This window comes from Danio rerio, chromosome 20 (assembly GCF_052040795.2).
Source record: "Danio rerio strain M-AB ecotype USA chromosome 20, GRCz13ab, whole genome shotgun sequence".
Classification (NCBI taxonomy): domain Eukaryota; kingdom Metazoa; phylum Chordata; class Actinopteri; order Cypriniformes; family Danionidae; genus Danio; species Danio rerio.
This window is the reverse complement of record NC_141040.1, coordinates 59,917,804-59,942,462: the sequence shown is the minus strand read 5'-3', so window position 1 is coordinate 59,942,462 and position 24,659 is coordinate 59,917,804. Positions and strand designations below refer to the sequence as shown.

At 37.7% G+C, this 24,659-nt stretch overlaps 1 long non-coding RNA gene across 5 annotated transcripts in view; it reads right to left on the bottom strand.

Annotated features, from left to right (window-relative positions):
- Window positions 1–420: 420 nt before the first annotated feature.
- The window catches only part of LOC137488714 (uncharacterized), a 32,733-nt gene continuing 8,494 nt past the window's right edge, over window positions 421–24,659 (bottom strand). For 2 of the 5 annotated variants that reach the window (XR_015519223.1, XR_015519225.1), the window contains 3 exons: window positions 3,383–3,661; window positions 2,337–2,428; window positions 421–2,251 (listed from right to left, as the gene is read on the bottom strand). This is a non-coding gene — a long non-coding RNA (uncharacterized LOC137488714). Of the gene's footprint in view, window positions 2,252–2,336; window positions 2,660–2,718; window positions 3,662–22,198; window positions 23,152–24,659 lie in introns of those variants that run through there. The other 3 variants (XR_015519222.1, XR_015519226.1, XR_015519224.1) reach the window with 3 other exon arrangements.

Here is a 24,659-nt window from a genome sequence, read left to right as displayed (position 1 = left end):
CTACAGGAGCAGCCCCGGAGTAAAAATGTTAAAAAAAGATGTTGCAAATGAATTTTGGTCTGTGCCGTTAGGGCCTGAGAGCAGAGCTCTCACAGCATTTACCTTTGATAATGAACTGTGTACATCAGGGTTCAACGCTAGGAATATTTACTACTGGCCCAATCGGGCCAGTGGTTCAGATTTTTGCTTGCTCTGACAAAATTTTCTCTAGCCCCACCAAAAAAAGTTATCCATTTAGTTATTCAGCATAACTTTTCTTTGACAATTTAAAAATGATTTAATTTAAACACAATACTGATTAAGTCAAGTGAATGGTTTAGTTGAAAACTACAACAATTTTATGTTTTTGGTTTGTTTAACCCACCAAAATGCCTAATTTTAGAAAACGGCTCATTACATCAGTCTATAATACTGTCTACATTTTTATTTTTCATTTTCTTGTAAACCTAGATTTAAAATGCTTTTCACTTCTTGTTCTTGCTTGATCAGTCATCATAATAATCATATTAGCCTATGTTTTAATCAATTATGGTCTGAGTTTTTTTTTTTTTTTAAATGTAGACTAAGAATGCTAAAGAAAGGGGGTCCGTGCAGGGGTGCATTTCTCGTCACAACACCGGGGCCGCAGTCGAAATGAACAAAACAAATGAACAAAACAATTGGCCTAATACAAAATATATGACTAAAATACAAACATTATCAGATGGTAATTGAGCAATTATTTTCAGTCAACAGATAAACAGCACGTGGTAATATTTCAGCATGCTTTCACTTTCAATTAAACATGAATTGCACATTTGATGAAAGAAATGACATGCTGCCCAACCGATCATTCTGTCTTCATTTAGCCGTATATAGGGCCATTACACAACCATAATCCACTGTGATATAGCCTGCTTCCTTTGATTGTTTTATTTCACTACAATCGATCTGCTTAATCGAGAAAAGACCAGCTCATTCTGGCGATCTCAGACCCATTGATTTGACACGGACTTAAGCACGATGGCGGGATTCACATATGCCATGAACTGCTCTTACTGGGAAAACTAGACCTGTTACAAAATAAATGTATGGGCATAAATTATTAAGACCCCCTTTTATTTCTTTTTTAAATATTTGCAAATGATGTTTGGCAGAGCAAGGAAATGTTCACAGCATGTCTGATAATATTTTTTCTTCTGGGGAAAGTCTTATTTGTTTTAATTTGGCTAGAATAAAAGCAGTTTTTAATTTTAAAAAAACATTAAGGTAAAAATTATTAGCCCCTTTAAGCTGAATTTTTTTCTCGATAATCTACAGAACAAATTGTTATACAAGAACTTGAAATAACCCTCACCTGCCTAATTACCCTAGTGAAGCCTTTAAATGTCATTTTAAGCTGCATAGAAGTGTCTTGAAAAATATCTAGTAAATTATTATTAACTGTCATCAAGGCAAAGACAAATTAAATCAGTTATTAGAGACGAGTTATCTATTATGATTAGAGATGTGTTGAAAAATCTTCTCTCCGTTAAACAGAAATTGGGGAAAAAAATAAATGGGGGCTAATAATTCAGGGGGGCTAATAATTCTGACTTCAACTGTTTATACACTATATAAAACTGTTAAACAAGTCCGTGAGAGCGTTACAGTGGTAGAGTTAAACGTAAATCTGTTTCTCTGATTAACATTGAGTATCACTAAAGATTGATGAAACTCCACCACGACCAGTCTGAGAAACCTGAGGCACATATAAGAATCCTGGAGGAGTAGCTTCATTTAAACTAATATAGTCATTCTGTTAAAGCCAGGTTTTAGTGGGACAGAGTGCATTAAGGTTATTGGGTTCTTATTTTATTTACAAAAGAGCTTTAGGTGCGAGTGGCCTGATGTTTAGGAGATCAAGCTTTAAAAACGTTTTTTCTGATTTGATTCTTAATAGATTTTTTTCCAGAGCACATAGTGAATTTACTTCTTGATCTAATAATACGAGGAACAGACACAGTCTCTAGAAAAGCTTCTGTTCTTTAAATCATGTTATTAGCCATTTATTCAGAGCAAAAAGTCTACTGAACCTTTCATTTCTTCGGCAGCAAGTAGGAAGCGGTCCACAAACACTGATCTGCGTGTCGGTTGAGGTGCATCGAACAGTCTCAATCAGGCTCTTGGTATCTCTTTTCAGGATCTCCGCCTGCCACAGCCCGGTGTCTTTTGCCCCCGTGTGGAGGACGACAGTTTCGATGCTCTTGCTAGCGCTCAGGATAGAGAGTCCCTTAAAACAAATCAATGGAAAAAGCAGTGAGTGCATACATTGTTAGCTTTTAGCTATTTTAGCTATGTCGATTTGAAATACTCACTGTGTGCCGTCACCTCTGCATAAAACAGGCTGTTGCGTTGGTATCACAACGCAAATGCAGTAAGTGCTTTTTTTCGTCGTGCATGTTCACAGCTGGGATTCACAACAGGAGAAGAACAGCGCATCAGGGTCTAGCAGGAGGGGTGTGTGAGGAGTACGGCTATGGTTTTTTGCGCACATACAGAGATGCGTCAGTTTGCTTTTTAATTAAACATTGCTTTCATCAGCGTTGGTTTGGTTGCAGATAAAGAATAACGTCTTTATTCTGGGATTACCACTGTTGAATAATACACTTGCATAAAGTAAATCATCTCAAAGCATTTACTGGGGCACTGGCGATTTTTACTGCTGCTCGTGCCCCAGTAAATTGGGTCTAGCGACACCCCTGGGCATGACGAATGACAGAATCAGCAATGATTGCAACTTCGCGTTCCATCTGGCAGAGGGGTAAAAACGGTTCTCCACGTGTAGGAAAACCACCAGTTTAACCCAAAGACACCAGTCTGCCAGATGAACAAGAGCCGGAGTCAGAAACTCAAGAGAAAGTTTACTGAAGAGTTTGTGGTTTTTCAGCACTCACTCTGCTCTGCTTACCATCTCAAAACAACAATACTACTGTCACATAGCATTAACTGAGTCATACAGAGTGTTTTAACCGGAGTGGCTAAAAAAATTATACAATTTGTAAGTGTGTGTGTGTGTGTGTGCTCATTTCAATTGACCTATTTTTGTATAGCACTTTTACAATATAGATTGCATCAAAGCAGATTCACATAGAAGATTTAAGTAAATTGAAAGTGTCAGATCAGTTTACTGTGATTTAGGGTGCTTTCACACTTGGTTCATTTGCCTGGACCGTACCCCAGACCACCTCCTTCAGGTAGACTCTGGTACGGTTCACGGGTGCGCACCAGAGTTCAGAAGATAAGTTCACACTAGCTAAACGTACCATACAGTGACATCAAGCGAACCCGGATGCGGACCAAAAGTACTAGTGTGAAAGCACCTTTTATAATCACTACTGAGAGTCCAAACATTTTTAAAAACCTTGAGAGAAGCCAGGCTCAGTTGGGCACAACCATTTCTCCTCTGGCCAAACATCTTGTGCAAACCTGCTGTCTAGGCGTCGAAGGCTGGAGAATGCTGGATGTCAGCCAAGACTTATCTGTCCCTGGAGTCTCATAGGAATCAGTCACATGCTCTCCACTCCTCCAAGAACACCACAGCAGGTGCTCAGTATACGGCCTGGTCCAGGATTATGGAAACCTTAGGATCATCTCTTCGCTGGTGTTGGATTGAATCAGTGGCGGTGCATAGTCTAAGGGCCTGGGGATGAGTATACCCAGGTGGAAATAGAGAATAAAGAGAATAATTAGCGTAGCTGCAGTTCATAGTGTATATAAATGAGATGCAGAAACCTGTGTGGAGCACATTCCTGTATCATACCGCAAAGTGATGCACTAAGTGTATGCTTTATAAAAACAGATAGGTCTTTACTTCAGTTTTAAATTGAGTGTGTCTGAGCCTCAGACATTAACAGGAAGGTTATTCTAGAGTTTAGAAGCCCTGAGTAATGAGATCTTAACGGACACGGGCTGCTGTTTTGAAAGCGCGAGTATGACTATTATACCTTGGTGTAGTTTTATTCGCTCTAGCCTTTTTTAATTTGATGGGTGCCACAGAATTTAGTGTGCTAGGAAAGATGGCATCCATACTGCTGGTTACTACATCAAGATCATTTGCATTTGCAGATGCATTTCGAAATAAAGTTCATAACTTCATTTTGCACAAACCTAACAGGCATACAGTAACGTCAGCCAATCACAGGGTGAACACTGGAGTCGCGCTGCTACCGGAGCTCATAATTATTATTTCAAGTTAGTAATCCTGCTATATATCCATTACAAAGCATGCATAACACTTCCTTCAAGCATATTTCTTACCTGTTGTCCAGTTGTGTTTGTGTTGAAGGCCGCAGAGGCCAAATTGCCTATTGTGGTCATTTTATGTACAAACGTGCACTGCACATGTGCAGAAGGGTCGGCCAGCAGGAGATCCTATTTGTTGTATGTGAGGGGTGAAAAGTGAGATTTCTAACCTGATCGACTTATTTTTTAAATGTTTGTCTATGCTTACCTTCGCCACGATTTAAGCCATAGTGGGCGGAGTCACTTACTATAAATAGTGACTAGTGATCCGTTCAGTGTGGGAGTTTGAAGTGTGAGTAGTGGCGTAAAGGTTAGTTGAGGTATTAAGTCTGAATAGTGAATATTTTGTATATATGCATTTTGTAACCTAATTGTCCTTATTTTTTTTATTCGATGCACAAATATATATATATATATATATATATATATATATATATATATATATATATAGAGAGAGAGAGAGAGAGAGAGAGAGAGAGAGGGAGAGAGAGAGAGAGAGAGAGAGAGAGAGAGAGAGAGTCTATATTTTTGGGATTTTGGGATTTAACACTGTAAATAAACGCACTTTTGCACCATGGTGCTACAACGGCTGGGGCGTCTAAATAGTACATAGGCCCTAAGGGAATTAGTCAATTTACTCTTTTTCTCCAGAATGATTCACGATTTTGTGTCTAGACATGGCCAAAAACTTACAAAACTTTGCACATGACCAGAAATGGCTAAAGTTTACGTTTGTTATGCGTTTATGAAGCGAGTTTGGCAAAATGACTCGACAGCACCACCTATGCACATTTGACAGACTGGCCCCCAAGCTACGATTTATGCACACATCAAACATGCCAAAACCTACAAAAAAAAGTTTTTTGAAGCATATTTTCAAACCCAACAGAAAGTCCGATATTTTGAACTTGTGCTGAAAAAGTGCCATTTTTTTTTTCGCCATTTCCAGGCATTTTATTTTAACAAACTCCTCCTAGGGATTTTAGCCAATCAATGCCAAACTTGGGTTTTGTCAATTAAAGACTTTGTTAAATTGCTAAGATCTAGAGATTTTGTTAAAAGGTGTGTCCATGGCGGCCTCTCCAACTTTGACAATTCGCCACGAAACAGGAAGTTGTTAAAACTCAGGCATGCCATTGTCTGATTTCCCTCAATTCACATTTGATCAAAGCCCTGACCTGAACACGTTTACTTGCCAATATCCAGTTAGTTATAGTGCCACCTGCTGGCAAAAGGAAATTACATTTTACAGTATAACCAACTTTTCCCAGAAATTTTATGTGTAAGAATTGAAATATTACCAATATTTTTGATGTCTTTGACAATTCAAAACATGAGCTGAAAACAGGGCCAATGGACTCCACAACCCACCAGGGGGGTATGCGGGAAAAACCAGTTCCTGCTGCATTTGCATCTGAGTATGCTGAAACTCAGCTTCATCCCCCCAACTCACGCATATGGTCATTTCAATGTTTGAACGTTCTAGATTAACCAAACTGACTTTAACTATCATGTTTGATATCATTTGAAATGTCTCAGTGCGATTGGTACAATGGTCTCATTCTCTCAGAAACAGACATAATCAACACAATAAATATATAACTTCAGGCATCTTTTGAACCACTGTGAAGGGTGTGACTTTTTCCTTTTGTTATACATTCACACCCCCTTCCTTGAAGGAATTCTTGGATTATTTAAGGTAAGGGTTGAGAAAAACTTTCAGGCTCCCAGTTATGTAAAATTTACACGTTATGTAAAAGTCAGGAATGCATCTTTTAATCTTGGATTTATCTTTGATAATTTGATGTTTTGTATTGATCGTTTATGAATTGACTGATTGAATTTGGCATAATACATTTACCTGACTAATAAATTATGTTTTGAATTATTCAAACCTCGTGTTATTATCACTGATAAATGTTGTTGTCCATAGCACTACAAGCCACTGTACAGGTTAGTAACGGACTAAAACATGTTAGACGGAGCAGCGTGGTACGCTATACAATGTTGGTAGAGATCCGACTAACAAATTGGCATTTATTCATGTATACTTGGACTGTAAAAGGCCAACTATTTAGAACAACAAAATATTGTTGAAACTACTTTTAATGTGGATATTTAGGCCTTCATCTACAATAGTATAATCCTGCGCGATTATTATTAAAATACTTTGTCTTGATTAAGTAGATAACAGATCCATGGGGACCACATAAAAATCTCCTAAATTGAGTAAGTAGGGTTCTGCCTTTTTAGGAGAGTGGTTAATCGCCTCTGTTTAATGACCAAGACTGACAAGCTTGTATTAAGAGATTGTATACCCGGCCGGTGCAAGACTCGAGATGCTATCGGAATCTGAGTAAATGAGAATAAGGTATAATAACAAATCAAAAGAATATTCAATCATAATCTAAAATAATGTGAAAGGAAACAAAATAATCTTATCAATGTTTTATAATTGGAGTCAGATAAAACGAGGATAAATATATTAATATTCTAAACCCCCTCATACTAAAATTGGAGTCAGATATGAGTTAAGTTTAATATAAATCAACATTGTGCACTGGAAAGACCGAACATGCAGTGAACCTTCATCCACCATTGGATACCGTCATTGGACCAACTGGCTGGACCCTACATATGCTATAAACACAAAATTTGGGTGGCGTTATCTGAAAGCTCTAGCGATGATGTATTGTGAACATCTTAAATTTTTGCCTTAGGGCATGTCCGTGGCGGCATGACAAACCTCAGTGATTTGCCATGAAACGTGGAGCACTTATAACTCACCTACACAATGTATGATCTGCCTGAAACTTCACATGGTTGATAAAATTCCTCTCCTGAAGAAATCTACATGCCAATAGAGTCAGTCATAGCGCCACCTGCTAACAGAGGGAATTTTGGCTTATAACTCAGCCACACAATGTCTGACCTGCCTAAAAGTTCACGCGCGATAAGATTAATCTTCTGAAAAATCTACACGCCAACATTGAGTCACAGTCATAGTGCCACCTGCTGGCAGAAGGATATATATTTATATATCTGTGTAAATTATTATTGTCATTGTAAGGCCACCAGGCGGCGGTGAGCCTGGTTGTTAGGTCCCTTTCGTTGCTGCTGGCAGCCTTAATTTTTATTTTATACTTCTACCCATTAACAACGCCTAAGTGTTATAAGTGGTGTCAGAAGTGGGATGGCCTTTTGTAGAAAGGTGACTTACGGAAAACAGATGTGTTTGCGGTCACAAAAACCTGTGCGGGAGGAGATGGAATGGGACACTATGGATGAAGAGGAGTCAGCCAGTGCAGAGGAAACTAGATCCCCTCGAGTCAAACCTGCATCGTAGGGTATGGAGAGCGATGTGTTGGCATTGGACTTTTCTGACAGCTCAGTCGAAAAGGGAGGAAGGCCTCATCTATGAGCTGCTGGGGTTGCGAGGATCACTGTAACGTTCAGCTACACCAGACACTTCACCAAGCCAAAGCCTATGCCTCAATCTACCCACACATGCAGCTTCACCAATTTAGGGAGTGTCAGCCACGCAAAACCAGACACTGTCGACATTGAGGGTGGCAGACCTACCACCAACGCGACCAGTCACGGATGCCAGCATTTGAAGAAAGAGGGGACGTGGAGAGCTACATACGTCACTTTGAGCATCTGGCAAAGACTTAGGGTTCTGCTGGAGGAGAAATGGGAGTGTCGACTGGTCCCCCTTCTCACTGGAATAGTGCTGGAGGAGTACCTCGCGATGGACAAAGATTAGGCGGAAGTCGATGAAAATCTTCGAGATGCGCTGATGGCGAAGTTCAACTTCTTACCAGAAACCTACCGAAAAAGATTCCGGCAGATGCAAATACCTGCTGGAGAGACACAGACAGAGACATACAAATGACTCAAGGGGCTCTACAAACACTGGGTATGACCAGAGTAGTGCACTAAAGTGCAGACAGGAGAGGCTATCGTACTGGAGCAACTACTACGAGTGCTTCCGCATGAGGTGCGGACCTGGGTGAGAGAGAGCATGAGCCAACTGACAGACTGAACACAGCAAGACCGGCAACGCAGTACATAAATGCATAGAGGAGGTCAGATGCATGCACGGGCTACACCAAAAAATACTATCCTACCACTGAGGTGACTTGTGATCAATTATCAACCATACTTGATGTCAGTGGGGATGGTGGATGCATTACCTGTGGGTATGGTTTTGGGATGGGACCTACCCGTGTTGAAGGAACTGTCAAACCATACTGTTGAATGTACCAATATGAATGCTGTTATGTCATGTCCTGTGCTAACACACAATCCAGAGTGGGTTTAGAACCCTTACCTACCATGGATGATAGTCTGATCCAAGGTGAGGTAGTAAACCTAGAAAGTCAAGATGACAGGGCTGCCTAGAGAAACAATTAGGTTCAGCCATTGTAAGTGTCAACTGAGGGGTTGATGGTAACTAAATGGGACATTAATGAAAATTTAGCACAATTACAGGCTGAAGATGAAACACTGCAACCTTTGTTTGCCAAAGTGTGTGAAGGGAATAAGCAAATTGACACATATGCTCCGCATATGCGGTTTTGCAGAAAACCAGTTCTGTTCACAGGTCATCATGAGCTCCATTTTAACCATTACCTGTCATCGCTACTCAATTCAAGCAAATTGCAATAGACATTGTTGGGCTGCTGGAGCAAAGCAGCACAGGCAACAAATAAATCCTAGTCATCTGCAACTATGCAACACGCTACCCTAAAGCCTTCCTTCTACACAGCACCACAACTGTTAAAGAAATCACTGCATTGCTTTAACTGTTTTCTAGAGTTAGATTTGAAGAGGAGATCATCACTGATCAGGGGACCAAATTCACATCTGGATTGATGCCTTTACTACACCAGCAGCTGGGTATCTGTTCAATCTGCACAAGACCTTACCATACACAGACTGATGGATTGGTGGAAAGATTAAATCAAACCTCCAAAAGTATGTTGAAGTTCGTGAGTGAAAACAGCAAGGATTGGGAAAAATGGCATACAGAGAGGTGCCACAAGCATCAACAGGCTTCCCACCATTTGAAGTTCACTAGGGATGGCAGGTGCAAGGTCCCCTGGACCTAGTGAAAAGGAGTTGTAAAGCACCAAGCACTGCAGCGGAAGAGACTAATATCGTAAGGTTTGTCTTACAGATGAAAGACCTCCTTGACAAGTATCATGAACAGGCTCAGAGAATCTGGAGAATGCCCAGAAGAACCAAAAGCTGTGGTAGGACCAGTGGTCCCAGTGCAGAGAACATCAACCAGGACAGAAGGTGTTACAATTAACATTTTACAACAAGCTCTTTGCAAATTGGCAGGGTCTATTTGAGATCATCAAGAAGGGTCTTGTTACCCATAAGGTATGTCACTCCGACAAAGGGAAGTCAAACATACCATGTCAACCTCTTGAAAGAATGGCAGGAACGGTAACCTAAATTGAAGAAGGTTCTGTTGGAGACACAGGGTGGAAACACCAGAAGAGAAGGATGAAGACAAAGTTGATGTTGAGACTGTGGAACATTCCCAGTCAATGAACCTGGATCATCTTGAAGGAAAACAAACAGCTGTACAGGTACAGAGATGAAATGGTGTAAAACAGGTACCCTGAGTTGCTAAGGGAACAACCTGAGGACAAACATTGTAGAGCACAAAATTTGACTGACCCAACACCAATTCGTCAGACCATATCTTGTGCCTAAGAGGCTGGTAACACCATTGACAAAGGAGATTGAGGTGATGTTGGACATGGGCGTGATTGAAGCATCAACTAGTGCCTGGAGTAGCCCAATAGTCCTTGTGCCCTAGAAGGTTGGTACATTGAGGTTATGCTTGGACTTTAGGAAGCTGAATGCAGTGTACAAATTCAACGCCAACCCGATGCCACGCATTGATGAGTTGGTCGAGAGGATAAGGCGGGTTAAGTATGTAACCACCTTGGACCTCTGTAGAGGCTATCGTCAGGTGCCACTGGAGAAGATGTACCAAGGAGGAGGTACAATCTTTTCTCGTAATGTATGGATGGTATCGCAGTTTTATTCTCTCTGAAAAAGCTGTACCTTTGACAAATCTAACTGCTAAGGCAGTGAGAAATCTAGTGCCTTGGACAGAGTATTGTTAAAAAGCTTTTACACTTAAAGGAACTAATGTGCACCTTTCCCAATTTGCGAAGCTCAGACTTCACCAGGATATACCTTGTGCAGGTGGATGCTTCAGCTAGAGGGATTGGAGCAGTATTGTTGCAGGAGGATAGAGGACAGGAACACCCCATTCTATATCTGAATCGGAAGCTTTTGCCATGAGAAACACGATATTTCACCATCGAAAAGGGTTGGCTATCAAGTGAGCACTAGAAAGGCTTCACTACTACCTGATGGGTAGAGAATTTATCCTGTAAATGGATCACAGGGCACCAACCTGGATCAACACTATGAAGGATCAGAATTACGTGGGTGACCAGATGGTACTTGTCACTACAGCCCTTCAAGTTCCACATTCGCTTTAAGGCTGGATAGCATCACGTCACCTCAGATTACCGGTCACGATTGACAGATGTTAACAATCCAGGAGAGGTGGGAGGAAATGTGACAAAGAAGATTGTCACTGGCCTGCGGCAGAACTGCTCATAACGATTTCATATCGCACAAACACGACATGCATACAGTTAAGTCAGCCAATCACAGGGTGCACACTGGAGTTATTTCAAGTTACTAATCCTGCTATATCTCCATTATTACAAAGCATGCATAACACTTAGATCAAGCATATTCCTTACCTGTTGTCCAGTTGTGTTTGTGTCGTCTTGCGGATCTTCCAGGCTGCGCCATGATGACTACTGAAGGCCAAAGGGGCCAAAAAGTCTATTGAGGTCATTTTATGCACAAGAGTGCACTGCGCATGTGCAGAAGTGTCGGCCAACCGGAGATCCTATTTGTTTTATGTGAGGGGTTGAAAAGACTGGGGAAAATGGAAAAATGAGTTTTGGTGAAGAATGCAAATTAATTATTTGTTTAAAGTGTCTAGTAATACAAATGTGTAAAAAAGGTGAGATGCTTACCTGAACGATTTATGTTTTAAATGTTTATGTCCATACTTGCCTTAAACTTGCATTTCACAGGGCTTAGGCCAGTGGTTTCCAACCTTTTATTTTTTTTTTGCCTGAGACCCCCTTTTCCCCTGAAAATATTGCAAGGACCCCCTCCACATTTAATGATAAGATCGCTCATATAGGTTTGCAGTAATGATGACAAAAGTTACTGCTTACAAACAAACGGTATGGTTATTACTAAATCTAAATATGTTTATGCACAAGTAATAGCCTGTTTCCCTGAGATGGGTTTGGGAATAATAGCCTAACGTATAAATATAAAAGCAAAACATCAGTAGGCCATTTGTAACTGAAAAACATAAGCCTTTGGCCTTTCAATTGGCCCTATTTGAAAATCAATAACAAAAATACTATTACATACAAAGACTATTACATTTACTACTTGCATGGTATTTGTTATACTTTATCAATTAGTGTGAGGATTGCTGCGAGGCGAATCAGTGAGACTGTCTTTTTTGTGGAGGACGGATTACAAATTTGTCAAATTTTGGTCAGCTAGGGCAGTGGGTGTTTTGTAGGTTGCTATGCAACCATCAGATGTTTTCTCAGAGGATGACAAACTGACAAAACATTGCTGTCGCTCTGATAAAAGTTTTATTTATGGGAAAAAATATAAAACACTGCAGTGTTGGTTGTGTTCTGTGTTTGTCCAAGAAAATTAGTCTTACCGAAATTTGAATATTCCATACAAGCTGAAGCTGATAGGCCAATTCTTGCCACGTGACTCGCAGTGCTCAAGTGACTAAAGCGCAGGGGCGTATCAAACAGAAGGGATACGTCCCCCTCACTTTTAGAGACAGACCATTTAGAAACAGGTGATTAAGAATGTAAACCTTTGGATTTTATACAGCTGCCCCCCCCCCCTTTACAGCTGTCCCCCACTTTTAAAATGTCCACTACGCCCCTACAGACGCAAGCGAGAGAACACGGTCATTTTTCAAAATAAAAGACTTTATAATAAATAATAAATAAAATTGAAATAATTAATGATTATTAATCACTGGTACTGGTACTAAATTATCCACGGACTGGTGGCTGAGGACCACTAAGCTAGAGGATAAAATGAACTAAGGCAACTTGACCGTTCTTCTAATTGTTCACTGCTAAATTTTTTTTTTTTAAATATGACGCGACCCCCCACAAAGCTCGCTGAGGCCCCCTGCTGCTTTATTTTATATAAATATTTTCTCTACTTTATTTTTGGTATTTTTAGATTGGACAATTTTGCACTATGAATATACGCACCTTTGCACTATAGTGCTCCGTTGGCTGAGCAATCATTTTTCCCTGTTTCACACATCTACCCATCAACAACGCCTCTGTGTGACAGCCTAATTCCAAACAATATCTTCCAATGATTACTCAGGCGTCACATACAAAATCACACAGCCAACTGTGGTATTCAGGGCAGACCCCAGACCTGTAATACAGATCCACAAATGAATAAAAGAGACAGACACACAGGTTTATATGCTTTATGAGGACCAACTTTACAGTCATCACCTGTGGGGACCACCCTTTCTAAAGGTTTCAGAGGTGTGAAAGAAATCAGGAAGATTAATTTAAGCTTGTTTAGCCTATACATGACTTCAAATAGCTGAATTTATGAAGTAGTGATTTGATAATCGTTTATAGGGACTTAGAAAAAAAACGGATGAATGTCACTTACAGGGACCTCAGATGCATATTATCTGCATAATACACATTACGCTTCTTTATGATTTGTGGGGATTCTGGGAACATGCATTCCTATTTGACATGTGGGGGACTCTGCAAATCAATGTATTTTGCCAATAATAGGCATGTACATCAATGAATGTCAGATTGCATGTCAATTTGCCCTTAAAAAGCATTTCATAACGACCAAAGCAGATTTAAAATGTTTATCAGTAGCACAACAGTGCAAATCTGAATTTATTTTAGATTAGTTTATGTAAAGAGAATGCACTGAGATCTGCAAACAGTGGCAGAGAAGCAAAGCTTCACTCTTACACCAAGGCATGGTTTTACAGACAGGGCTTAGCTTGAGCTAGGTCAATGCCTTAGTTGGAGTATTTAAACAACTAGTGAAATGCCTTTGAATAAATAAATAAAAAGACAAAAACTTCTGCTCAACATGTAGAATTTCGGTTGTATTGACTAATGGATAGTTCTTACATTTCAGTGACAGAAGTGATCTGGTGTTGCATGACCTTAATTCACATAAACTGTATGCGAGTAGTAAAAATGAGCACTAAATCACTGGCCTGTAATCAAACTTCAAGATATTACAGGGTTTCTGCAGATATAATGTAAAATTTAAGACTTTAAGACCTTTTTAAGACCATTGACCATTAAGTATTATATTTAAGACCTATATCAGATTATCAAAAGCATGCATACACAAAGAGAAAATGCTAAAATCACAAAAATAGTGGTTAAATAAATGTATAAAAATTGAACTACTAAAGACAGGTTAGATGGACTATTGAGCTACAGAAAAAAAACATCTTAATGCTGATTTACACTTTCGCTTGGCACCACATCGCTTACCTCACGAAATGGACAAGGCTTTCATACTTGATGCGTTCACCATTGAGATACTTTAAGACGGAGGGCAGTCAAAAGAAACACAGTAAAATCAGACAAATAAAAAGAGAAAAAAGTTTCCGGAACTAGGTCATATCATTAATATCACTGAAGATGTTTTTGGGGCCTCTTTTTTTTGTTTTAACAAACTTATCTCTCAGGTTTTTCTAAACTTTTACAAAAACTTTCCTCCTTTCCCACTGCTGTTGCAATTTCTAACCAGGAATTATAGGTTATCTGGTTCTCCCTATGATCATGCATGGACCGATCATTAAGATGTTTGTACAGACGTTCTTGTTTCAGACAAAATCTTTTCAAACCGTTTCATATTCAACTTAACTCAAATGCGGAGCCGCGCAAACTGTTCACCTGAGCGTTTTTTCACTGAAAAATGTCATGAGTGCAGTATTACAAGTCAAGAGCGCATTCATGTAATACAAGCGAGCCAATCTGTTTGCTCGTGCACCGATTTCCTGTTTGTGGACAAAACTGAAAATTTTCTCACTCTCAAATATGCACTGCATATAAGTAAACTGTACGCTGCTTGCTCAGTGAGATATGCAGACTCACAATGTGCGTCTTGTTACTTCTTTCTCTTGTGCTTTTTGATGATTTATATTAGTACACTATTTATTAACAATAACCAAAATACTAAAATAGACCTACATATTACATTTTTAATCTAATACACCATCACATTTTTGCTTGTATGTTATATGACGAAATATTTCTATTTTTAACACTTAATGACACAGAGAATAGTTTTAATTTAAAAACATTTATTAAACATACAAAAGGTGCACCATACTAATAAAATAAGAACATTTAAATATAACTCATGCAAGCAGAAATGGAACTGATAGAAAATAGGGAAACACTTGATGAGGTATTACAGTCTACTGTACTATTCACTCTTCAAATAAATCTCACTAATCACTCTCATTTCATCATGGCAACTAAAATAAAGTGAACTAGTGCAGGGATTCCCAAACTTTTTTAATCCGGGACCCACCTAGGCAAGTAATTCAATCTTAAGACCCTCCATAATACTTTAATATGGAAAAATGGGTAAAAAAAATGTCTCCATTCAAAGCAGTCAAAAATATATGGTGTGCAGCTTTTTGGATTTTGCGATTTGATATGCACAAAATGAGGCTCGAAGTGCTTTTTGTGGGATGCTGGCTGTAACTCTTTTTTTTCAGAAGAGAATATGATCAACCTTTGATCAAGCCCCGACACATCTCAGTAAACTCCACTGCTAGTGTATAGTCATAAGAAACTAAATCGCTTTATGATCGACTACTACAAGCTGGGAAAAAGTCAGATAAACATGCCAATGCAATTAACATTATTGCTAAATAGATCTAATATTTACACATTTGCTTGAGGAAGGAATGATGGGGGTAGTTACATTACTATTACTATTTTACATAACATCTATGCCCTTCCATAACACTTAGTGACATTAAAACTAACAGATAGCACTATAGCGATTTATTAATTAGCAATCTGTCAACGTTGGGATGTAAAAAATATGGGACAACAAATAGCTTCAAATGATAGAACACATAGCAAACATTATTGACAAAAAATATTGACAATAAAATAAAAGGTTCAGCCTATTAAAATCATGGCCTATCCAGAAATTAAATAAAGCTATAAAATCTATTTCACTTTTTATTGTTTTTGCATATTGATTAAAGTTACTATTGTTATTTAGTGAAGAGCAGCAAATTAATCTCTCATTGTGTTTTGTTTGATAACAGATGAGTTAATGTAAGAATGCACAGATCTATAATAATGCATTCGACTACTTTAGTAACTGTGCTCATTTAAGAGAAAATTTGTTGTGTTTCAAATAAAACAGGACGGAGAAAAAAAAAAAAAAAAACGGGAAAAAAAATAAGCACTTTTCTGACGGTCCCTTACTGAGAGCTCCACTCAGCGCGAGCTCTACCGGCTAAACGCAGATTGCGAGGGCTCAAACTGAGCAGTGCTCGTAATGTCGAGCGAAAAGAAAAAGACAGCTGTGAAACATAACCAGCTTTGTCTTTTTGTAGGAAACACACTTTACATATTTTTAGGGTAAGAGGTTTTTGAGTTATTGCCGTCAATCGTACTCGTTTTGATTCACCGCAATGTAAATATAGCTGCAGCTATGTGACGTTACGCGAACCACCTTTGTTCACTGTGCAACCCACTAGTGGGTCGCGACCCACAGTTTGAAAACCCCTGAACTAGTGTCTGCTGTCTTTAACATTGATGATGAGATTGTGGAGTAAATTTTCCCCATCATCCTCTTCATTTTAAGTAAAAGCTGTTCCACTGGGCCACTGAACACATATATTGGCATGTACAGTGTTTTGAACAGTACTATAGTAAAGTACTTTAATTACTCGTAGGCAATTACTTGTAGGGCTGCACGATAACGGAAATAAAAAGCAAAATATTTTGCCCAAAATGTTAATCATGACTAATAATAGCGCCGTGCAGGATTTAAATATATATATATATATATATATATATATATATATATATATATATATATATATACATACATACACAAACATACACATATATGTATGTGTGTATATATATATATATATATATATATATATATGTGTGTGTGTGTGTATGTATATATATATATATATATATATATATATATATGTATATGTGTGTGTCTGTATATATATATATATATATATATATATATATATATATATATATATATATATATATATATCTTATTAAACTTCACAGCCACAAATATAAAGAACACACTTGTAATAAAACTGGGCGGGTAGTACTGAGGTATTAGGTACTAAGAATCCGAAACTTGTTTTATAATTAAATTTTTGATTTCTCGTCCAATTCCTGCATGCACATTTTTCCACTTGCTACTCTGCCAGGAACTTAATAATCTAAACATTTGTTTAGAGATGGACCGCAAGATGTGCTCAAAAGAGTGGCTACATGTGGTGAAGAACAATGGCAAAGCTAAGTGTAATTATTGTAATAAACTAAAAAGTTATAAAGAAGAGTGTTGCGACCAACATGACAAAGCATCTGCGGTTGGCTCGTTCTTCACAAATATTGAATTAAAAGAATGGCGTGTTAGGTTCACTATGCATCCCGTGGGTTCAACCAACAAGAGGTGTGAATTTTAGCTTAACTTTGAGTGTGATGAGCAGTTTGGTAATAGTTTTTATTTAAATATATTGAGCTGAAACTAAACAGCGCATTCTCTCCGCCTCCTCATTGACAAACAGCGGCACGCGCTGCTGAAGCACACAGGCTTCACACTCAGTCATTCATAATCTTTTGTATTGGGGTCTAATAAATATATTAAAGTAGAATGTTCTTTACACAGCGCCAATATGTTTAATCTTTTTCTTTTTTCTTGTCATTTCTCTTCAGCAAATTAAGATTTTTTTAAAGCTCCTTGATTCTTTCAAAACCAGAAGAAGAGCTCGTCAATTGGTGTTTTTCCATAAGGTACACCTTTATGAATGCTTTTTTTTATGAGTAAAGTCTTTAATGTGATTTTTAATTATTTTATTATTGTCAAAGCAGCACTTAGATGCAAATTTATCCTTGAAAACGTGGCGTGAGAGCGCTGTGTGTTGGATGATTGCCTTTTTTCCTGTGTGTGATCAATTCCTGATACTTTTGCATAAAGGTTTTAATTAAAAGACAGGTAATTTAATTACTTACGATGTGCTAAAATATTTGTTAAATGAATGGTATTTTAAATATAAAGTATTTAAAATATAAAATATAAACAAAAGTAAAATTTAAAACAGACAAGTGTACGGTCTATTTGGAAATAAAGGAAATTAGTTGTCTATTTCATTATTTAATGCATAAAGTAGGCTAGCCTTTTTAAATTAAGTTTTAATTGATCTGAAACATTTAATTGCAGTTTTATTTCCTGTAAATAATAGTTGCATCAGATTGATAAAATTGACCCTAAATACCTGCGTGAACAGGGCCACACTTTTTTTTTTACATTAAAACAATGATACAGTGTCGTCTGTCTACAACTGTCAAACACGTCAGAAAAAAATTGCTAATCTCTGCAAATGTTTGGTTAGCTTATAAAACAAACGTTGCCAGGTTTAGTGATGTTAGTAATGCATAGAAAAATGCAAAGTTAGCCATAAAAATCGTTATCGTGATTATAATCCTTTCAATAATGATCCTTATTCAACCTTGCAGCCCTACTCTGTTGTGGTAATACTATAGTTTCTATGGTAACAACAAGTGCAATATAAACAAACTTTATTTATATAGCGTTGTATTCATTTATTTTACAACATAGGGTATATCATCCTACAATTCAACTCACTTTACTGTAGTAAAACTACATTTCATTTTATCAGTTTACTACTCTTAATACTACAGTATGCTGAAGCATTCATAAACAAATTAAATAATAATAGCCTAAAACATAGGCAGTGTACCCAACACTTAAAAACACTAGAATTTATTATAGGATTTACCTTAACATTCTAGTTTTTTATGGATTGTTAATAAACAGCGTAGCAATATATAAACCACATCAACATTCTTGGAATAACCTAATCACTAGAACGATCTCTGGAGAGCAAAAGCATGAAGAGGAGGAAACACAAGGCACAAATTGAGTCTGACGGAGCGAGAGCAGATCAAGTGCATGTGATCAGCTAGTTTTGGGAGCTTGCAACCAGTTTTGAGGAAACCGGTGTGCGAGCAACGAAATTCCATCTCTTGTATTACATGATTGCGCTCTCGACTTGTAATACTATGATTACGACATTTGTCACCGAAACAAGGTCATGTCGCACGCACCCACAGCGAACCTCCGCAAACAGAGCGATGTCACATTCACCGCACGCACAGAGTTCAATAACAGAGAGCTGATTGGCTATTGCATGTTGACCTCATTTGTAGTTGTAATACCGCAAATTACAATTGGACTAGTGAAATAAAGAACTACAACACCACGAAACATGTAAAATGAGCATTAGATGTAGCGTTACATGGACATCAGAAAAATAAGACCTGTGCAAAATATTTAAGACCTAGAACAGCCAATTTACAGGGTATCTGCACATTTTTTAACAGAAAATTTAAGACCTTTTAAGACCTTTTTAAGTCCTCTAAAATGAAAATGTAAGACTTTACCTAAAAAAAATAAAAATAAAAAAAAACAAAAAAAAAAACAGGAAAATGTTCAGTGTGAACACAGAATGATGTGGTGAAGTATGGCGGCAAATCTATGGCAGCAAATCAATAGCAATATAAATCGAGCGCAGCGGTGATGTTTGCGCGCGAGGAGAAGTGAACCGTGAGCAGATTACTTGGTTGACTTGGTTTACTTGTTATCTCTAACGCTATTGGCTACTCTGCCTTTCCGGAAGTTAGCCGGGATTGGACGCAAGTTAAAAGATCACGCCGTTAAATATATATACAATTTGCAAGTCATAATCATAAGAAACTTTCTGAGAACTTTATGAACTTTATGAGGATTCAATCTCGAGAAACAGTCAAATAATATCCAAAATAATGACTTGCATTCTTGTAACATGACTTTCTGAACCCATTTGATTTGTCCGTGCAGCACTTGTCTGGTTTGTTGTATTTTACTTCATTATTAACCACAACAGCAGTGCTCATTATTACACTTGGGGATGATCTTTCTAGGAAATATTGTCTTCAGAAGAGTTTATTTGCGTTTTAGATCTTTCCATACAATGCATACTATATGTGCAGTGCAGCTTTGTATATTATTATAATTGTTAACATTGTTTGTAATATAGATCAGTGTAAAATATATATATCTATATATTATATATATTTTTCAATCTCATTTTTAGTTAATGACTGAATAACCTGCATATAAAGACTTCAATCAAAAATGATTAGCCCAATTAAACATAAAAAATACAGTGACAGACATTCAGATGGGTTTTTATCGCCACCTATTGAGCAACAATTTAATTTCTACAATCTTCGTTTGGCTTTACTCACTATCCATTACATCATTCCATTTCAGAGGCATACAAATACTACTTTCTATACGACAGGCCCACATCTTAAAGGTCACATATGCAGTTGAAGTCAAAATTAGTAGCCCACTTTTTTCTTGTTTTATTTCGGCAAGAATAAAAGCTGTTTTAATTTTTTAAAACCCATTTTAAGGTCCATATTATTACCCTCTTTAACCTATTTATTTTTTTCGAAAGTCTACAGAACAAACCATCGTTATACAATAACTTGCCCAATTACCCTGCCTAGTTAACCAAGTGAAGCTTTTAAATGTGACTTTAAGCTGTATAGAAGTGTCTTGAAGAATATCTAGTCAAATATTATTTACTGTCATCATGGCAAAGATAAAATAAATCAGTTATTAGAAATGAGTTATAAAAACTATAATGTTTAGAAATGTGTTGAAAAAAATCTTCTCTCCGTTAAATAAAAATTAGGATAAAAATAAATAGGGGGCTATTAATTCAGGCGGGCTAATAATTCTGACTTTAACTGTATAGTGGAATAACAGACTAATGGCAATATATTTACTATAAACCTTTGTACTTTATGCACTGCATGCATGTATAGCCTATTTTGTATACTATTGTCCATCCAATTTATTCTGACTTGTTCTTCACAGAAAATGAGTCAAGGACAATGAATCTTAGAAAAAAAAAAAGATTTTTATAAATTTGAACACGTTTGGCTTGAGTTCAGTTTAAATGTAGGTGCTAAACTTCATCAAATGGTTCAAAACACATTTAAAGTCTGAATTATTCGTCCTGATTTAATATATGTATATTTTCCCCAATTTCTGTTTAATGGAGAGATCTTTTGCCACATGGTATAACTCTCTCTTTCTCTCCCAAGTAATAAAGTTTGTTACAAGAATATACAGGGCTGATAGTGGAAAAAATTCCTGAGCCTGAACTTTTTTCCTTGCACCTGAGGTGAGTAGGGGTGGGGGTACTATGTATGCAACGCACTTTTAACACATAACTTGTGGGCCCATGGGCCCAAATATATTAACAGCCTATGTGTAACCCTGATCATCATTATTGTCAAGTGGCTTTTTTGTAGACACATGCCAGTAATGTCAGTGACACATGCCAGTGTTCGTGTGACATGTGCCAGTAGGTGTCAGTATAAGCACTTTATAAGCACATTAATCTTATAAGTCTCTTTGCTTTAATATTTAAAAATCATTAGGCAAATGACACCTGTTATCTTACATGCATATATGTTATGAGTTTTAAACATGCATTTTATTATAACTTTTTAAAGGATATTATTTAAAATACCTTAAAATGAAAATAAGTTAAATAATAAAATAAATGAATTAATTAAAAACATAGAAAAGTCCATATTGTAGGGAACAAAGGAACTGCCAGGATGCAATAATATAGAGTACAACAGATAAGTGTAACCCCTCCCATACATAAGCATGCCACAATAAATTTGACTGACATGTACTGTCAAATGACTCTATTACGTACGGAAGTATGACTACGAATACATAAAATAAATGCGTTTAAATTAAAACATCGTGGAGTAGCTCAGCAAATAAACTAACTTGCGACGCGATAAATTAAGTTAAAAGTCGCGTAATGATTAAATATGGTTTTGCTTGTGTTAATTAATGTCATAAGCTGCGCCGGGTGTCGATGTCACTGCAGTGACATGCAGCGCGACACTCTGAGTGACACAGGTCACTACACATGCCACTAGCGAGTGACACATGACAGTGGAAAACTGCACGTGCCACCGGAAGTGTCACTACACTCAGTGGCATGTGCCAGTGTCATCTGTACGTCAGATGTCGTGTCACTCCATGTTAAAACTGCTACTGTGAATCCGCGTTCAAGCGCACACAATAAGCTAAAACTCGCCCCAAGCACCGGCAAAAACAAATAACAATGAATGTGTCGAAAGAGTAAGGACATATCTTAATTATTTATTAATAAACGTATTCTGAGTCAGTGTGGCAAAGATCCTGACTGGCAATCTCCTCTTGGACTTGATCGCCTTTAGAGAGAAATTCATCTTTACGGATTACATGAAGGAGTTTTTTTGTTTCGATTTGTTTTATTTCGTTAAGTAATAATTTAAAGCTTTCTATAAATATATTTATTATGTATGTGAGGCATATACATTTTGCTTCATTTTGTTAAGCGCTCCTGTTCAAAAACCAGACGACAGAAAGCGCATGATTTTGGTTTTCTTTATTTTATAAAAACGCTGTAATGTTTTTTGATGTATTACTCGTACTTTGTGAGCAAAAATGACGGATAACTTTAAATTGCTCCCACTGAAAAAATGCAAGTGATTGCTCTGGCGCCTCGATGTCCTGCAAGCTTATAAGTTGCTTATAAGCAAACTATGCGCCTAATAGCACACATTCTTTAACGTTTAAGCTACCATTGTTTTATACTTGAACTGTTTTATATTTTTTATTTTAGGCAAGTCGTGATGATCCGAGAAGGCAAACTGATCAAACAGACAATGATGGTCTTCCGCTGGGCGCTGTTCGTTAAAAAAAAAACAAACAAACTTATTTTTAACGAATAAAAAAAATGCTCCAAACGTTTTTCTAAATAAGCTGAATAAAAAACGAAACTAAATATAAACACTTTGCCATTAGGCTACATACAAAACTGAACTATTTCATAGCTGAAACACTAAGTTGTTTAAGGAGAAGGGGGAAATATATTTTTGTCCCGTCTATTGCTTCACCGTTATTTCGAGAATAAACCCAGCGTAAATATGCAGATGTCATTCCCAAAACATATCAGCGTATATGTGCCGAACACGAAAGTTTCATACAAATTCTGAATGGATTATAGCCTGGAAAGTGCAAAGCACGCTCCTCTTATTATCACTAAAAAGCGTCACTAATCTTAGTTCATAGAGATCTCACAAAGATCCGTTATAATTTATAAAGCTCTCTAAATTACACAATTAATCTTTTATTTACATGGCGTCTACACTCAAAAGATGATTCACGAGCACACAAAATGGCACTTAATAAAAACCAATCCGGCGCTTTCAGCAGTGAGTGAATTCTGTGAATCTAGAGAAATGACAGATCAATATCCGTGAACCTGATTTTTTTTTTCCCCGCAGCCACAGTACGCAGGAAATCCGGCGTGGTGCCGGAACGCTATCACCCCTGAATATATCTCATTATTTTGATATGTCATTATATGACTTGGTCATGATGGTAAGAATAGGCATTATTATGAGATTAATTATTACAAGAAATATCTCATTATTGAAAGTAAGTCGTCACCTATTATTACTGAGAAAGTAAGTCTATGTTTCACACTGTGACATTATGATAAGATTTCCTATATATTTTTATTTAACGGGGAAACTAGCTTACCTGCGTCCAATCCCGGCTAACTTCTGGAAAGGTAGAGTAGCCAATAGCGTTAGAGATAACAAGAAAACCAAGTCCCGCCCTAGGACTCACAAAAATCCAAAATGTTTCGCGCGAGCAGAGAGAAGAACCAGCGAGCGAGCGGAGAGAACTGATCGCGCGCGCGCTGTAGGCATGACCTTGCTCGCGAGAGCGTACATCATGCGCACAGATGATAATGTGCGCGCGCGGGACTTGTTTTCTCGCGCTGGATCAGTTGAGCGCGCGCGTGAAGATCCCCTGTGCGCTCGCGAGCTGTAATTTTCTCGCGTGTAGACCTGTAATCTGCTCACGGTTCACTTCTCCTCACGCGCAAACATCACCGCTGCGCTCGATTTATATTGGCATTGATTTGCCACCATAAGACGAGTCGGACATGATATTTAAGATCCCACATGAAATTTAAGACCTCCTTATGGAAAATTACAGAATTTAAGACATTTTCAGACCTTAAAAATCGAAAATTTTATTTAAGACATTTTAAGACTTTAAGGACCCGCGGGGACCCTGATTTAAGACTTTGAGGCCTTTTTAGACAAAGACCCCGTGGAAACCCTGGAGGAACTCCAGGATCAACTGCAAACCTTTCACAAATGGAGAATAAGTACAACAAATTAACTGTTTGTGGCACAGCTTAATCTGAGCCTGATCTTGCTCCGGTAAATGTCAGATATTTGTGTTTTGCATTCCGATATTTATTAATTGATCCGGCATTAACTTGTGCGTGGTAAATACCTGCATGTATGTGAGAGAGAGACTGTGAATGAGCTAGCAAAGCTGTGTACAGTGTTGCCAGATGTTGCTGACTGATTCCAGCCCAAAAACTATCCAAAACCTAAATGCAAAAACAACCGCCCAATCAAATTCAAAACAGCCTGAGCGCATTGTGTACACGCGCACACGCATAAAGGTAGTCACTTTTGTCTAATCAGTTTTCCTACGATTACAATCACTCTCATTGGTTGGTGATTATCGTTTAGTGCGCAGTGAAAACAAATAATGACATAGTGGCCTACTAAATAACATTTCAAAAATGCCAGAGACAGTCAACCATATATACACATATATTAAACCATGAGCAAATCAGATAATGAGCCTGATCAAGAGAAGATTAAACTGCGCCCTGGATCTGGATATTTTGAGACGGCAGCAAAGCTCAGTCAAGTCAGCCAGAAAAAGGTAGAGGTACATGAGGCTTATCTTAAAGTTTACACAGAGTGAGCTATTTTTGCTTGGTATATAATAGTAACTAACATTAC